Source organism: Trichechus manatus, unplaced genomic scaffold (assembly GCF_000243295.1).
Source record: "Trichechus manatus latirostris isolate Lorelei unplaced genomic scaffold, TriManLat1.0 scaffold00235, whole genome shotgun sequence".
Lineage (NCBI taxonomy): Eukaryota > Metazoa > Chordata > Mammalia > Sirenia > Trichechidae > Trichechus > Trichechus manatus.
The window spans coordinates 1,656,674-1,673,620 of record NW_004444171.1 but is presented as its reverse complement, the minus strand read 5'-3'; the positions used below and the strand labels follow the sequence as shown (position 1 = coordinate 1,673,620).

The window sequence follows — 16,947 nt, the reverse complement described above, 5'->3', positions numbered from 1 at the left end:
TGTGCCATTTAGTGACATTGATTATATTCTTCGAGTTGTGTAACCATTCTCACCCTCCTTTCCTGAGTTGTTCCTCTCCCATTAACATAAATTTACTGCCCCCTGAAGTTCCTGTCTAATCTTTTGAGTTGCTGTTGTCAATTTGATCCCATATAGATAGTTCTTAAAAGAGCATAATGCTCAAGGCAGACGTTCTATCGTTAGTTCAGCTAAACTGTTGTTTGGTTTTAGGACGGCTTTAGGGGATTTTTGGTTTAAGGTTTAAACATTATCTCAGGACGGTAGTTTCAGAGATTCATCCAATCTTGATGGCTTCAGGAAGTCTGGAGTCCATGAGAATTTGAACTTCTGTTCTGCATTTTCACCATTTTGATCAGGATTCTTCTCTGGAATCTTGGATCAAAATGTTCAGTAGCGGTAGCCAGTCACCATCCAGTTCTTCTGGTCTCATGGCAAAGGAGGCAGTTGTTCATGGAGGCAATTAACCACACATTCCACAAAAAAAAACAACCCATTTCCGTTGAGTCAGTTCCGACTCATAGCGACCCTATAGCACAGGGTAGAACTGCCCCATTTGGTTTCCAAGGAGCACCTGGTAGATTCGAACAGCCGACCTTTTGGTTAGCAGCCATAGCTCTTAACCACTGTGCCACCAGGGTTTCCAGTATCCTCCTCCTACTCCTGACTCTCCTTCTTCCTCTGTTGTTCCAGGTGAATAGAGACCAATTGTTGTGCCTTGGATGGACGGCCACTTGCAAGCTTTTAAGACTGCAGGCATTACACATCTGAACTAGGAGATAGAACAGAAGCACTAAACATGTTATTAGACCAATTAAATGGGATGTCTCATTGTAAAAATGGCGTGGGGGTGGTGTCTGACCTCTAATTTCACAAGGGAGAAGGAGAATGAAGATCAGTAGCCCAAGGCTGATTCCTATGAGGCAGAGGTCAGACATCTCCTCTCTCCAACCTTTTTACCAATTCTGACACCAGCTGTCCCTCCTACAGCACTCTGTGCTTCTCTGATGGGTTCTATAATTCGTTGCAGTGGCCACACAGAATTCACAGACCATACTCACAGTTATGTGGTTTATTAGGGAAGTAACAGGTTACAATTCAGGTTCAGAAACGCTTAGGATACAGTTCTTCCATCAGGACAGCCTCTTCTCAGTCTTCCCTGCATGCACGTGTCTCTCTGGCCCCTCGGCCTCTTGGCCTCTCAGCCTGGCCTCTGCCCTGCTCTGGCAACCGTTACAAAGCTCTTTTAGCTCCACCGGTAAGTGCCGGGACACACCCTACTCAGCCAGTAAGCCTTGTGCCTGAAGGCGCTCAGCTCAAGCTCCATGGGTCTGCAAACCTAGCTCCACCAAGTGCCCAGAGGTATCCTACTCTGGCAAGCCTCCTGCCCAAAGGTGCTCAGGTTTCTTCCTCTGTGGGCCGGGAAGCCCCACTGCAGCTGTCTCTCACTGGTCTCCTGATTCCTGCTGTCTCTCGCTGTCTTCCCTCGCTGTCTTCCGTGTCACAGCTCCTCTCTCTGTCTCCTGGATGTAGGAGGTTCTCAGCACAGGGATTCCGGGTCCACTCCTGGCTCTTCTTCCTTGGTGGTGTTGGGATCCTCCTTTTCCACCTCTGGGATGGCTCATTTTAAGCCTAGCAGGACGGCAAAACTGACCAATCCCCTTGTTAGAGTTCCATGTGCCTTGCCTGAGTGGTCCCACCCCCACAAGGGTGTGATGTCCCTTATTTACATTATAGCAAGCTATCCAATCCTCTTGGTGGGCTAGAAGAACCTCATTTGCATAGTCTTACCCAGTCATTTGGTGGGAGTTACAAAAACTATGGCTAGAAAGGCCATATTAAGTAATTCACTGCACTGCACCCATGAAACCATGACGTTAAACCTCCCAACTAAGAAACCAAATCCCGTGAGGTTTTTGATTGTATACAAGCAGCCTCAGCAGTTACTCTTTTTTTTTTTTTTTTTTGGTCATTGTTGTAAATGTATTTATCACACAACTTTTGCCAATTCAACTTTTTACAGGTGTGTACAACTTATTGACAGCAATTACACCAATCAGCTGTGCAACCCTACCCTTAATGAACTCGATATTTCGGTCCCCATTAACTCCCGCATCCCCCCACCCCCCTGGCCTCTGGGACCACTCGTATTAACGGGGATGTTATTAATGCATCTTCATTATGTGTGCTGCTTGCTCTAAGTTTCTGGTAGATACGTTTTATCAGATTAATGGGGTTCCAAAAGGTTTCCTTATCCTTATACCTCATCAGTAAAATCTTTAATTACTGACAAGCATAGGACTTTTTTCCCCCGTTATCCTTTATGTTGTTAATTTTAGGCTCTTAACTTTTGGCTACTTTTTTTAAAAAGAAAAAAAGCAGCTCCAAAGAGTGATTGAAACAATGAAAATGTAGTGAAACCTTACAAATAACTGCAAAATTTTCTATTCTTTTTCTTATCGTACAAATGCTATTTTATCTACAGAATCAAAATGTAGGCAGCATGGATTCAAACGTAAGTTGATTTGAATCTTGGCTCTGCCATTTGTTAGCTGTATCGCCTTAGCAGTTACTTACTGTTTTTCTCAACCTTGTTTTTTTTAAATGTAGAATGGGGATGAGGAATGGTAATAGTTGTCCTTAATTAAGAACAGCTAATATTTGCATGTTTTATTATGTGTCTTGCATGCATTTACGCCTTGTAATGTAAGCTTCAGAACGCTGTTGTATGAGAGACTTGTGAAGCATTTGGTGCCATGTCTGAGGTATTTCAGGTTGTTGATACGTGGCGGCTGTCATTACCATCACTGTAGTCATCATCATCATCATCATCCTGGGCAGCTTCGTCTGGAGAGTCAGGACGGTCAGCAACACAGATTCCAGTCCCATTGATCGTACGCAAAGGAGCGTGGGGGAACGACAGCGTGTACACATTCTGGTATTAGTGTAGTTAATAAGACGTGTGGTGCTACTAGTATTAAATATTAGGATTCCTATTTGCAAAGTGAACTCTTTCTGATGAATAGGAGTATCTAGCTTTGTGCCAGTACCACACTATTTTAATCACCTTTGCTTTGTAATGCGTTATACTATGTAATAAGAATAATTCTCCCTTGTTGCTAGTTACCGTCCAGTTGATTCCGACTCATGGCGACCCCATGTGTGCAGAGTAGAGCCGCGCTGCATGGGATTGCCAAGGCTGTGACCTTGAGGAAGCAGATCATCAGGACTGTCTTCTGAGGTGCCTATGGGTAGATTAGAACCACCTGCCTTTTGGGTAATAGTTGAGTGCTTAACTGTTTGTGCCACCCAGGGATTCTGACTCAGTCTCACCATTTATCTTAGTTTGTCTGTTTCTGAATTAGAGTCCATCGGTGGTATAAATGGTTAAGTGTCTGGCTACTAACAGAAAGGGTGGTGGTTCAAACCGAGAAGCTCCTCAGAAGAAAGGCCTGGCAGTCTTATTTCTGTGAGATCACAGCCGTTGAAAACCCTATGGAGCATAGTTCTACTCTGAAACACAGGGGGCAGCCATGAGTTGAAATCAACTTGATGCTAACTGTTTTTTTTGTTTGTTTGTTTCAATTGTTCCAAGAAAAAATTCTCATTGAATTTAGATTGATAATGCATTACATTTGTAAAATTAATTTTAATATTTAAATGAATTCATTTTTAAGATAATTGAAATCTTAATGATGTTGAGTCTTCCCATGTAAGAACATGGCATGTTTCTATTTATTCTATTTATTCAGGTTTTCTTTTCTGTCTCACAAGTAAATATTGTGATGCCTATAGTTAGTTTATATAGGGCTATATTCAATAAGGTCGGTACGAATCAGAATTGACTTGACGGCAATGGGTTTGGTTTTTTATTTTATTGGTAGGACTAAGGAGCCTGGTGGTGCAATGGTCAAGTGCTTGGCTGCTAACTGAAAGGTCGGTGATTTAAACCCACCAGCAGCTCTGTGGGAGAAAAGACCTGGTGATCTGCTCCATAAAGATTTCAGCCTAGTAAGCCCTACAGAGTAGTTCTGCTCTGTCCTGTATGGTCACTATGAGTCGGAATCAACTCAAGGCACACAACTACAACATTGGAGGACCGATGTCTCTAGGTGGCACAAACCTTTTGCACTCAACTACTGACCTAAAGGTTGGTGGTTCAGATTCACCCATTGATGTCATGGAAGAAAGACCTGGCAATCTGCTTCCATAAAGATTACAGCCAAGAAAACCCTATGGACCAGTTCTACTCTGTAACGTGGGGTTGTCATGAGTCGGAATTGATTCTATGACGTGGTTTGTTTTTTTTTAATTGTTAGGACTAAACTGAGATATGCTAGTTTCAGAGAAAAATATCTTGCCCCTTTCAAGTAGGCAGTTCCTTCATCTTGTTGCATCTCTGGTTTGGTTTGTGTGGCCTCGGACTGGTTTGGTTTGGACTTGGTCCTTGGTTTACTTGAGCTTGCTTCGTTGGTGGGCCTTGGACTGGTTGTCCTTGGTTTACTTGAGCTTGCTTGGTTGGTGGGCCTTGGACTGGCTGTCCTTGGTTTACTTGAGCTTGCTTGGTTGGTGGCACCTGGAAGTCCCAAGGTGAGGATTGTGAAGATTGTTGGCCCTGCTTGACCCTGGAATTGAGAGCCAGTGGGATCTGGACCCATTTATAAGATTTGGATCAGTTTTGCTGGTTTCAGTGATGGCGACCAGTTCTGTCTGATGTAAGCTTTCGGTTCCAGCATCCACTCCTGCATCTCTGGAGCTCTCCTGGTGTCTGTTGGGTGGATCGCTAGTGCACTCAGCCTGTGGTGGACTGACGAGAGAGGACTTACTGGGGTTGGGCCAGATGAATGTTATTTTCACTCCTGGATATTTGCTGAACCGTTTTTCTCCATGTTTGATGATTTGAAAGTGTGATGTTGGCATTTAGGTTATCAGTGGTCCTGTGTTTTTTATAGTTACTTTTTAAAAATCTGCTTGTCCTCCAGTTCTATTTTGTTAACATCTTTTCTCAGTTTGTCTTTATACGTGCCTTCTCACTCTGTGAGTAAGAACACATGTAGCCTCTGGTATCATCAGTACATTATTCAATTTAATTTTTTAAATTAAAGGTGTCCTATCCCCTTTTGGGAAGGCCTAGACGTAATTCTGAGGTATCCCTGGTGGTGCAGTGGTTAAAGTGCTCAGCTGCTAACTGAAATACCAGTGGTTCAAACCCACCAGCTGTTCCTCTGCAGAAGACAGATGTGGCAGTCAGCTTCCATAAAGATTTACAGCTTTGGAAACCCTATGGGGCAGTTCTCCTCTACCCTATAGGGTTGCTATGAGTCGGAATCACTGGCATTGGGTTTGGCTTGGTTTTTTGGGTTTAGACATTATCCCAGGCCTGTGTGGGTGAACAGGTTGACTATCCTGTTGGGATTTGTTGAATATCTAAATAGTCAGTGTTATTACTGTAAATATTTAATGCGAGAAAGCTAAACAAAAGGAAAACTTCATATTAGCTCAGGAATTTTGGAAGATATCAAAGATACCAAGCTGGAATGAAGAGGCCCTTTGTTTTTGAAATATTTTGGAAGTAAATTACGATGTTATTTATTTTTGCCAAAATTAGTGTATTCGTTATGATCTCAAGTTTCTGGTGTGTCTGACTGCAAGGCTCCATGAGAAGCGCCATTAGCTTGATAGGCTGGTAGCCCTGAGTGAGTTCCACTCTGGATGTGAGCGGGTTTTCCCTCTGCATGTGAAGCATGTTGTCTGTGCTGCAGGGGTCTGTGCTCCTGGCTGTGGACAAGGGATAGGGCCATTGTAAACAATGCTAAGAGGCTGTATTTGCCACAGATTCCTTCCCATTTGTTAATCAGTCCTGCGGTAATTGAGGAGTTATTGTGTTTTAGTAACTCTTTCCAGTTTATTGTGTTGAAAAGTCGTACTGTCTTTGCTTGGTCCACTGTAAAGTTGAATCTAAATTTTCTTAAAATTAGGTGAAAATGGTTGAAGTGGTGACTAGCTATGAGGACAGCTCCGTTTTATTGTACTGTAATCATGGATTGATTTATTGTACACATGGCAAAGAGCAGACCTCCCAGTGTATGTTTTAAACTTGAAGGCATATGCCTGAAAGATGCATTTGGAAGTGGTAACAGGCAGTCAGGTTGGTAACCAGGAGAGATTTGCGTTCCTGGAGGAGGTGGGATCTGCAGGTATATGCTGTAGTTATGGTAACCCTAAGTTCATTTTCCAATGTTTTGACTCACTGTCATTTCAATGACCCTCATACTTGTTTGGCCGTGTACCTTGATTTTTTTTTTTTTAAATTAGTTGTCGATTTGTTGTTGTTGTTGTTGAGTTGTGTGCCATCAAGTCATGTGCTATCAAGTCAATTCCAAGGCTGTAATCTTTACAGGAGCAGATCACCAGGTCATTTTCTCCAGAAGAGTAGCTGCTAACCGACTTTTTGGTTAGCAGCCGAATGCTTAACCATTGTGTCACCAGGCTTCTTAATTGCCAATTTAGCTACTAGCAATTAGAAATATTGTACTTGATATCACTGTGCTATGTTTCAAACTTGCAAATTCTTTGAGGGGGCTAAAGCAGGTATTCTTAATAAAATGTCTGCAAGATACAGGTGATGTTCAGCTTTCAGCAGTCAAATAATCATGTATTACGCCATCTACCTACCCTTATGATCCCAAAGAAGTCAGCATTGCCTTTACAGCTTGCGTTTGCTGATGTGTTTTGCATCTGACTGTGAGGGAATTGCTTAGCATTTAATAGTTCCTTTAACTAGTATTTGTTCAATGTTTACTGTATGTTGAGCCCTGCCCAATTCTTCACATGCATGATCGCATTTAATCCTCATAAAAGCCCTGTGAGGGAGATACTATTTTAATCTGTTAATCTGCCCAGACATCACTACGTATGTCTGCTGGTGTCAGGATATGAACTAGGGCTCTCTGATTCCCAAGCCTGAATTCTGAGCCTGTGTGCCCAGCAGGACCTTCTGAAATAGCAGTATTCATATTTGGTGGGTACCGCACACATTTGTTGTCTAAGTTACAGCCCTGTGACGTCTTTCGGGTCAGGTGAGAAGTGGTTCCAGGTTTTATTCTCACTGTAAATAATAAGGACAATTTATAAGTATGTTACTGAGTTATTTGTTCTATCCCTGACAGCTCCCTACATTGCAGGCAGTGGGCCAGCTCGAGCATAGCAGCCCTTGGTGATATTTTTCCATCTATGACTAACAAAACAATTATAATGCCTGCTATTTATTGAGCCCTTGATCTATGCTAATTGTCCTACTGCATTTTTGTGTGTGTTTCATTTACACATATTAAAACTTAATGGCATTAAAAAAACCAAATCAGTTGCCGTTGAGTTGACATCCCACTCATGGCAACCCCAGGTGTTGAAGAGTAGAACTCTGCTCTGTAGGGTTTTTGTGGCTGTGAACTTGCAGAAGTAGATTGCTGGGACTTTCTTCCAAGGTGCCTCTGGGTGGGTTTGAACCACCAACCTTTAGGTTAGTAGTGATGGCTTAACTGTTTGCACCACCCAGGGACTTGTTTAATGACATTACAAAGTGGCTTGTTAAAATCCTCAATGAGGTAGGCTTTATTCCCATTTTCCTGCTGAGGAACTAGGGTTAGAGAAGACCAGCCAGTCGCCCAGTTAGCTGAAGCTTCTTCAGGGCAGGGTGTGGTCTTGGGCACACTCTGTTCTCTGCGCCTAGAATGGTGCCTTGAGCCCCTGTCACAGTGGGATTCGCACTCCACTCCAGGTCTGTCTGATTCTGCACACCTCCCTTGGAACACAGTGGCCCATGAGAAGACCCCTGTTAGCTGTCAGGCCGAGCCTTTGTTGAGAACAGGGCCGACGTGGCTGGTACCTGATCTTGAGATGAGGTGTGAAGTATAGTTGGATTTGAGAGAGGAGGTCCCTGCAAGGTAACCCCGCTGAGGTCTTGGGTGGGGTGTGGGCTTTGATCCGGACTGGAGCAGGAATTATAGGAAAACTTCGCCTTGGCAAGAGGAAAGGGGATGTGGGGAGGAGGGAACATGTGCTTGCTGCAGGTGGTGTACTGGAAACAAGGTCATCCTCCCTGTGTTCCTCTGGTCTCTTTTTTGACATTTGTCCCTGCAGTCCATTGACATGGCAGCTGGAGCCCTATTTCTTGTTGACTGCAGTTTTTCTCTAGTTGTAGTCTTCCCAGAGTCTTTTAAATTACCCCCTTGGAAAAAACCCAAAAAACTCGTATGCCTGTTTTTAAAATTTTAGTGAAGGGTACAGAACACAAGATTTATGTTTGTGCAAGTTTAATATAATTCCAGTGATGGCCTCTTTGATTTTTCAGATTTGCAGTTGACCAAGATGCTGAGCAGGAGGAGGGAACAGGGAGGAGAGGCTTCCCCGTGATTGGCCGCCCGGTTCTCACTTGAGCGCTCTCAGTCAAGCTGGGGCGGGTCACCTCTTACTGAGAAGGAGCCTCTGGGAGCAAACTCTTGACAGGTAAGTTAGCTTATGTTTTCACTGGTAATGCTTTTCTTTGCAATGGAATTGTCTGAAATGTGGACTAAGGAGATGGCTAAACGCACGTCATTGGAGGCATCGGGTAGATCCTTTATTCCTTGTGTCCAACTGGAGTCTTTCCATCCTTTCTGTTTCCTCCCTCTCCCGTTTGCTGCTCTTTGGAGGAATGTACGCTGTTAGAGATGGATGGAGAGCCTAGGCTGTGCTTGAGCCGGGCCCTGCAGACCCCTCCGTGTGGGCAGGCTGCTTCCCCTCCCGGGGCTCCCCACTTGGAGGTGACGTGGGGATGATAATGCCTGCCTCCCGGGTAAATGCTTGCCAAAACGTGGTATGCTCTTAAAAGTTGAAAGCTGTGATTTTTGAAGGTGGGCTAGAACAGAGTAGGAGTCGGGGGGCTTGACTTACGCCCTGTGGGTTAGCATGGCACATTTCAGTCTGCCCCTGTCTTTCACTGAGATAAAGGGGCACACACAAATAAAGAGATTCCAGGGGGCAGATGTTGGTGCCTCCTCCCCTTAGTGCTTCAGCCTGAGGCAGCCTTTTCTCTTTCAGCCCGTAGGCCGTGCTGTAGTGGATCAGAGAGAGTAGTTGACGATGCCAGCCAGGGCTGCAAGCAGAGTCAAGGCCGGCACAGTTACCCCGTAAACATGCCTAATATGCTCCCCAGGGTGGGTGATGGGTATTGGATATGAAACCCTGGCCAAAGGGTAGAAGGGAGGGTGGGGGATTTGGTTCCTCCCCGTCTACTGCCCTTGGTACTTTTGTGTAGGGCTCCCTTTTCATCTTACCTCTCTCTCTTTCCCTTTTTTTTTTTGCATTTTTTAAATGTCTGCCCTTACTTTTTTTGTCCTCTTTGTTTGTCTTTTGGGTGGTGCAAATGGTTAATGTGTTTGGCTGCTACTCAAAAAGTTAGAGGGTCAGATCCACCCAGAAGCACCTTGGAAGAAATGCCTGGCAATCTACTTTTGAAAACTTAGCCATGAAAACCCTATGGAGCACAGGTCTACTCTGACACATGTGGGGTCGTCATGCGTTGGAGTCGACTTGATGGCATCTTGCTACTGGTTTTCTGTCTTTTACTGTCTTTGGACTTTTCCTTAACCGTCCGTCATGCAGAACAGAAGGATTTTTATCTGTCACGTTGATTAGATTCATTCAGCAAACACATACTGAGCATTACCCTTGTGCTAGACGCTACTAACATTGGACATTTCTTCTTCTAAGTTAAAAAAGTGCAACTGTGGATGGTTTTGCATTTCTCTCTGGATAGCTAACATGAAAGTTAATTTTTTTCTGGGGTGTAATTCTTTTTTCCCTGTGAGTCAGTGACCCTTAGTAGAGAGAACTTCTCCCTGTGTGGGGCTAGAAGCAGTAACTGCAGGTCCTTGTGTGCTCTGCTCTAGTCACGTGGAGGGAGGCTCATTTCCAGTGAACCATGAACCCACCCCCCAAACTCCCACCACCCTCTTGAGGGAACAGGTTGTCCTGTCGGGAGGACTGTTCTTGTGATCCTTCTTCACTTTCTCTCTCACAGAATAGATGAATGGAGGTAACAGGAGTGTTCTATCTCTGACTTTTCACAAAAGATGTAGAAATAAAGTTTAATAAGAGAATTAATTATAGTTAATTGCTCCATACCTGGTTTTAACATTTATGAACATATATTATTTTTAGTTATTAAGTCAGCTCTGACCTACTGAGACCTTATGTACGACAAATGAGACATTGCCCGGTCCTGCACCATCTTGTGGTATTTGATGTATTTGAGTCCATTGTTGTGGCTTTTGTTTCAGTCCATCTCATTGAGGGTTTCCCTCATTGTCACTTGACCCTCTACTTCATCCACCATCACGTCCTTTTCTGGCGATTGGTCTTCCTTGATGACGTATCCAAAGTAAGCAAGCCAAAGTGTTGCCATCCTCACTTCTAACGAGCATTCTGGTTGTATTCTTCTAAGACTGATTTGTTCATTCTTCTGAAAGTCCACGGTATAGTCAGTATTCTTTAATAACACCACAATTTGAATGTGTCAGTTCTTCTGTCTTCCTTTTTCACTGCCTAGCTTTCACGTACACATGAGGTGATTGAGAAAACCATGGCTTGGGTCAAGCCAGATGCACCTTAGTCATCAAAGTAACATCTTTGCTTTTTTCTTTTTTTTTTTATGAGCACAGTCCTCCCTTTTCAGCTTCTGAGACCTAGGATGCAGGTCCAAGGCTGCTGAGTTCTTTGTCTTGCCACCCTGCTCTTAGCTGCTCATTTCAGATGGCGTGTCCTCCCTGAAACGTAAACCAGGCTTGTGTGCTGAAGGAAGGTGATTTGGCGAGTGCAGGCTAGGGGATGATGTTCTCGTGTTGAGACCCATCCTCCCTGGACCCATCTGCTCCTTTGTGCTGCGAGAGATCCTTCGTCTACAACAAGGAATTCATTGTGAGTGATGCTGAGATTTCTTGAGGTTTAGGACTGTTTTTGTTTTTGGCAAGCATTTACAGTGTTGAAGAGACACATCTGGAAAAAGCCAAAATAAATAAAAACTCCCTAGGCACGCCTCTACCCCCATTTCTTGACTCATCTAACCTACCATATAATTCTTGTCTTTTTTCTTTTTGGTCCTTTTATTTGAAGGGAGTTCTCCTTCAAATGCATGAGCCTCTGAATTCCCATAGCCTGATCAGGAAGCTCTTGGCATGGACACAGGTTGAAATGAAATCTAGTTTCACAGTTAATCCTCCTGTTTTGGGCTTGAAATCTAATTATAGACGGCCGCTTAAGGAGTAGGGGCTGCCAGTGTGGAAAGCAGAGTGTGGTGACAGTGCCCGCTCTGTCCTCTGAGGGTGAGGAGCCAGGTCTGCTGCAATTACCGCCCTGTTTCAGGAGTTTGATCCAGAAATGAGTGGGTGTATTGAGTATGGAGTTAGCCCACCAGAGATTGCACTGGGGAAGGAATTTTCTACTTTTGTAGCCAAAACTCTTTTTTCTCATGCACTCAGTGTGACACTCTCTTACCTATAAAGTGAGTGTGGCTCCCCAGCTGGAGCTGGGGGTCTGGAATTCCCAGAGTCTAGGAGTCTGCAGGATAGCAGGTCCGAGGGACATTCATGCTGTCGTGGGATTCATTTGCTTCTGGAAGTATATGCTCCTGTTTGTTCCCTGTGATATCCAAACAACCGTGACTGTCCTCATGTGTGGTTCTCCAAGGATAAGTCTGAGGCACAAAGTTTCAGATTTTTTAAAAGCCAGATTGTTTTGATTGATTCCATGGCTATACATTGCACTGTTAACCCTGGCTAGCCAGGTGGCAGGGGGGTGTACAGACCTGTGGACTCCACGCCCCTGTCATTCCCACGGGCAGTCTGGAATGTGTATCCACTCAGAAAGGCAGTGTCCACCCTGTCTGTGGGACTGAGTAGGGTCACAGAGCATCCTGTATGAGCCCTGGATTAAAGAGAGCAAATTTGATACCAAGTTAAACTCTGCTGACTAGAATATGTTGCCTAATGTATTTGATTGAAACCCTTGTGGATTGGCTCTCTTTTTCCTAATTCTTTTCTATTCATTCCATAAATTCCTACTGAACACCCCTTGGTACCAGGCACTGTTCTAGGTGCTGGAGGTCATGTACTCTACTTGCCTACATGGACCTTATTCTCTAGTACAGAGATGTTCTGTTAAGAACGCAGGTTCTGTTCTTTCTGACAGTTGAAGTTCAGTCCCCTGAGGTTTGAGAACAATTATGCAAAAAATAACAGGCTCTGAGAGGAGCCAGTCAGTGGCCTAGAGGGAAGCGGTTGTTGTCAGAAGCTGGCTTCAGTGTGTGCAGGGCCTGATATTGGCTAGGCCCACAGTGGGATCATGGTCTGGGGGTGGCGGAGCTGTGGACAATGGACTGCGGGGTCAACTGGAGTTCAGGGCGGCCCCCCCACCCCCCACCCCACTGTCCTCCTTCATTCTCCACTCACTCTCAACAGCCCTAGGGGAAAGATGAATTGTTTGGCTTCCTATGAAGTACAATCAAAAGACAAAAATAATTGCCAGAATTCTGTCAATACTTGTTAGGAGCCCAGTGTTGGTAAAGTAAAGTGGACACTTTTTTAAACCTGCAGTACTTAATGAAGTAGGAAGAATCATACTTCAGTAATCTTTTTCTTAATACTTCTTTTTATTGTGGTAAATATATAGGTGATGAAAGACTTGCCAATTCAACCATCTTCACAGGTACAGTTCAGTGACATTAAAGATGTTCGTGTTGTTCAAACAACACCATCAACCGTTCCTGAAATTTTCCGTCACCTTTAACAGAAGCTCAGTGTCCCCTAAGTGTTCTTCGATAATCTTTTGATGGATAATAACTTGTCAGTCCCCTGTGCACTATCATGTTGCATCATTCTGCAGATTCAAAACCCCAGCTATTTCTTGCCGTTGTTTCTGTACATTAGAAATGAGAGAAGATCTGACTGCTGACGTGTAGCCTCTCAGGTCGTCTTGGTGCCTTGGTTTTGGTGACTGCGATATGTCTGTAAGACAAGAATTTCTCAAGAGAACTGAAATCATAAAAATGCTAATAAGTATTGATAAGCTTCTGACAACTTTGGGTATCTGAGCTTTTAGGGATAAGGTAACAGGCATTATTTTTTGGAGCCTAGTGTTTTTAAGCAGTCTCAAATTCAGACAAAATGTACTGCAAGAAAAAGTAGTTAGTATAGTGTTTAACATAAGTCATAAAGCTAAACACCCAACTGGGCCACAACCTCTCTGGAAGCCGTAGCCTCTGAGAATGTGGATCGTGACACCTAGTCCCGCCCTGGGAATGTTCCCAGATGGCGCGAGCGGTTTGTAGGGAAGCAGATGATGATGCAGAGAGTATGTGCTGTGTGAAAAGAGAAGGCACAGGTTCTGGGTTCAGAGACCAAACAATAATACAAATGACAACAGTATCAATAATCGCTAACACTGACTGTACTTCATATGTGCCAAGCACTGTTCTGAGTCTGTGGGTTAACTCATCTGATCTTCACAACAATGCTATGAGTAGATATCTCTCCCCCGTTTTAAAGATGAGAAAATCAAGGCACAAAGAAGTTAACTATTTGTTTGATCACTAGAGATTAGTTTGCATTTCCTAGAGTGTTACACAAAGGGAATCTATTTTGTCTGACATCTTTCACTCGGCATGGTTATCTTGAGATACATCTGTGTTGAAGCGTGTATCAATAGTTTCTCCCTTTTTATTGCTGAGTAGTGTTTCTGCATCACCATTTGTTCATCCATCTTCTCGTTGATGCTAAGTTTTGCTATTTCAAATACAGCGGCTATTGATTGCTTTCTTTATCTGCATCTATACTTCTTCCTAGGCTTGTGGGAATGCAGTGTCCTTCTTTCTGTATTTGATCTTCACCAGCTGAGTTTCTGGGATTCTGATTTAGCTGTGAGTCTACCAGTAATCTGAGTTTGGGTCTGAAAGAGAGTAGGGGTAGGAGGGGTCAGGAAGGGAATGCCCAAGGCAAGTGGAGGCAGTGGACGAGGCACCAAGACGTGCACGACTGTCTCTTACGGTTGAGAGAACTCTAGGTACATGGATCAGTGCCCCTAGTGAATTTTTGCTGAGTCTGATCTGACCACTTCAGAGGATAGATTGTTGTGGTTCCTCAGAGGCTACTCTTATTTTGTTGACTGTGCTTGCTTTTTAGACGGTTAGAAAGCAGGGCACTTACCTTTCTCCTTGGGCAGCTCCTTTCCTGCTGATCAGCAATGAGTTATCTTGGTAGCCATGGCGGTCAGTGCAGGCTTGATTCTGGGACCTGGGGTGATTCACCATCCAGGGCATCTCTGTCTTTGCCCTTTTATTAATGTGGCTAGCACATTAGACTAGGAATTTAAATAGACAGTTTCTTTTATAAGGATCAGCACAAAGCTGGCTCCTTTGAAGCGGAGGTTACAGATATAACCACTCCATCATCTCTAACATCAGCGACTCCTCCTCCCCTCAGTACTCTCCCTCCCATCTTTGGGTTCCATAATTCACTGCAGCATCTCACAGAACTCACGAACCCACAAACTGTACTTACAGTTAAGTGCTTTATTAGGGAAGTAACTGGGTACAACTCGGGATCGGGATTGGAAGTAGCAGGAACAACTCAGGATGCAATTCCTCGATCAGGACAGCTTCTTCTCGCCGTCTGCCACCCGACCTTGCTGGGGCCTTGCTGCCGCTGTGCCCTGCTGGGGGCCTTTTCGGGCAAGCATGACAGCTCTTAGCCCTGTGGGTTGGCACTAGTCTCCTGGTTCCTGCCATCTTGTGCTGCTTTCACTCTTGCTACTGCTGCACCGTCTCTTGCTATCTTCCGTGTTACAGCTCCACTCCCCCTGCCCCCTTTGTGTCTCCCTCTAAGCCTAGCAGGATGGCAAAACTGACCAATCCCCTTTTCAGGGTTCCATACACCTTATTTGCATGGTCCCACCCCCACAAGGGTGCCACGCACCTTATTTACATTCTTAGCAAGCTATCCAGTTCCCTTGGTGGGCCACAAGTTCCTCATTTGCATAGTCCCACCCAGTCATTTGGTGGGAGTTGCAAAGACTATGGCTAGAAGGGCCATGTTAAGTAATTCACTGTACTGCAGAATTCATGTATCTTTCCTGTTATAAAAACTTAGCTTTTCTGGCATTTTGACTTCACAGATGTTAGAGGGTGGATGTGCGAAACCTAAGCATGGTAATTACCTGTCCCTGGGTGGTGCAAATTGTTTGTATTTGACTGTTAATGGAAAAGTTGGTGGTTTGAACCCATGCAGCAGCTTCGTGGAAGAAAGGCCTGGTGATCTGCTTCTGTAAAGATTACAGTCAAGAAAACCCTATGGAGCTCGGTTCTGCTCTGTAACACATGGGCTTGCCATGAGTTGGAATCAACTTGAAGGCAAGGGGTTTGGTTTTTGTTTTGTTTTGGTTGTTGTTGTTAGGTGCTATCACGTCGATTCTGACTCTGTGTGACCCTGTGTACTACAGAACGAAACACTACCTGGTCCTGGGCCATCCTCATAATCACTGTTAATGCTTGAGCCCCTTGTTGCGGCCACCGTGTCAGTCCATCTCATTGAGGGTCTTCCTCTTTCTTCGCTGATCCTCTACTTTACCAAAGGTGATGTCCTTCTCCAGGGACTGGTCCCTCCTGATAACGTGTCCAAAGTATGTGAGACATAATCTCGCCATCCTTGCTTCTAAGGAACATTCTGGTTGTACTTCTTCCAAGACAGATTTGTTCATTCTTTTGGCAGTCCATGGTATATTCAGTATTTGCCAATGCCACAATTCAAAGGCATCAATTCTTCTTGGGTCTTCGTTATTCATCGTCCAGCTTTTGCATGCATATGAGGTGATTGAAAACACCATGGCTTGGGTCAGGCGGACCTTAGTCTTCAAGGTGACGTCTTTGCTTTTTAACACTTCATAGAGGTCTTTTGCAGCAGATTTGCCCACTGCAATGTGTTGTTTGATTTCTTGACTGCTGCTTCCATGGGCGTTGATTGTGGATCCAAGTAAGATGAAATCCATGACAACTTTAGTCTTTTCTCTGTTTATGATGATGTTGCTTTTTGGTCCAGTTGTGAGGATTTTTGTTTCTTTATGTTGAGGTGTAATCCATACTGAAGGCTGTTGTCTTTGATCTTCATCAGTAAGTGCTTCATGACCTCTTCACTTTCAGCAAGCAAGATTGTGTCATCTGCATAATCCAGGTTGTTAATGAGTCTTCCTACAATCCTGATGCCATATGCTTCTTCCTATAGCCCAGCTTCTTGGATTATTTGCTCAGCATACAGATTGAATAAGTATGGTGAAAGGCTACAACCTTGACGCACACCTTTCCTAACTTTAAACCACACGGTATCCCTGTGGTCTGTTGGAACAACTACCTCTTTGTTTATGCACAGGTTTCTCGTGAGCACAATAAGTGTTCTGGAATTCCTATTCTTCTCAGTGTTATCCATAGTTTGTTATGATTCACACAGTCAAATGCATTTGCATAGTCAATAAAACACAAATGAACATCTTTCTGGCCTTCTCTGCTTTCAGCCAGCATCCATCTGACATCAGCAGTGATATCCCTTGTTCCACGTCCTCTTCTGAATCTGGCTTGAATTGCCGGCAGTTCCCTGTTGATATACTGCTTTGTTTTGATTGGTTGTTTGGAATCATGGATGCACACTTTGGTACTTCTAGATGTTTCACAAGAGTGACTCTCACCAGGCTTTTTGTGCGTAGTGATTATCTGAGCTTCTTTTGATCAGGATTGCCCTGGGATGGAGGTGCGAAAGGGTGATGACAATGGAAACCTTCTCCATCTAAGCATCTGCTTAGATGGAAGACAAGAAAAGATGCTATAATTTTTTTGTTTCCATCTTTGACCTT

The 16,947-nt window shown here is 44.2% G+C and overlaps 1 protein-coding gene across 3 annotated transcripts in view; it reads left to right on the top strand.

Moving 5' to 3' along the window:
* Nucleotides 1–16,947, top strand: part of GRB10 (growth factor receptor bound protein 10) — a 258,555-nt gene that overhangs the window by 15,453 nt on the left and 226,155 nt on the right. For all 3 annotated transcript variants that reach the window (XM_004389154.3, XM_023743079.1, XM_023743080.1), the window contains exon 2: nt 8,369–8,523. The gene's annotated coding sequence lies outside the window, so the exon portion shown is untranslated. The remainder of the gene's footprint in view (nt 1–8,368; nt 8,524–16,947) is intronic.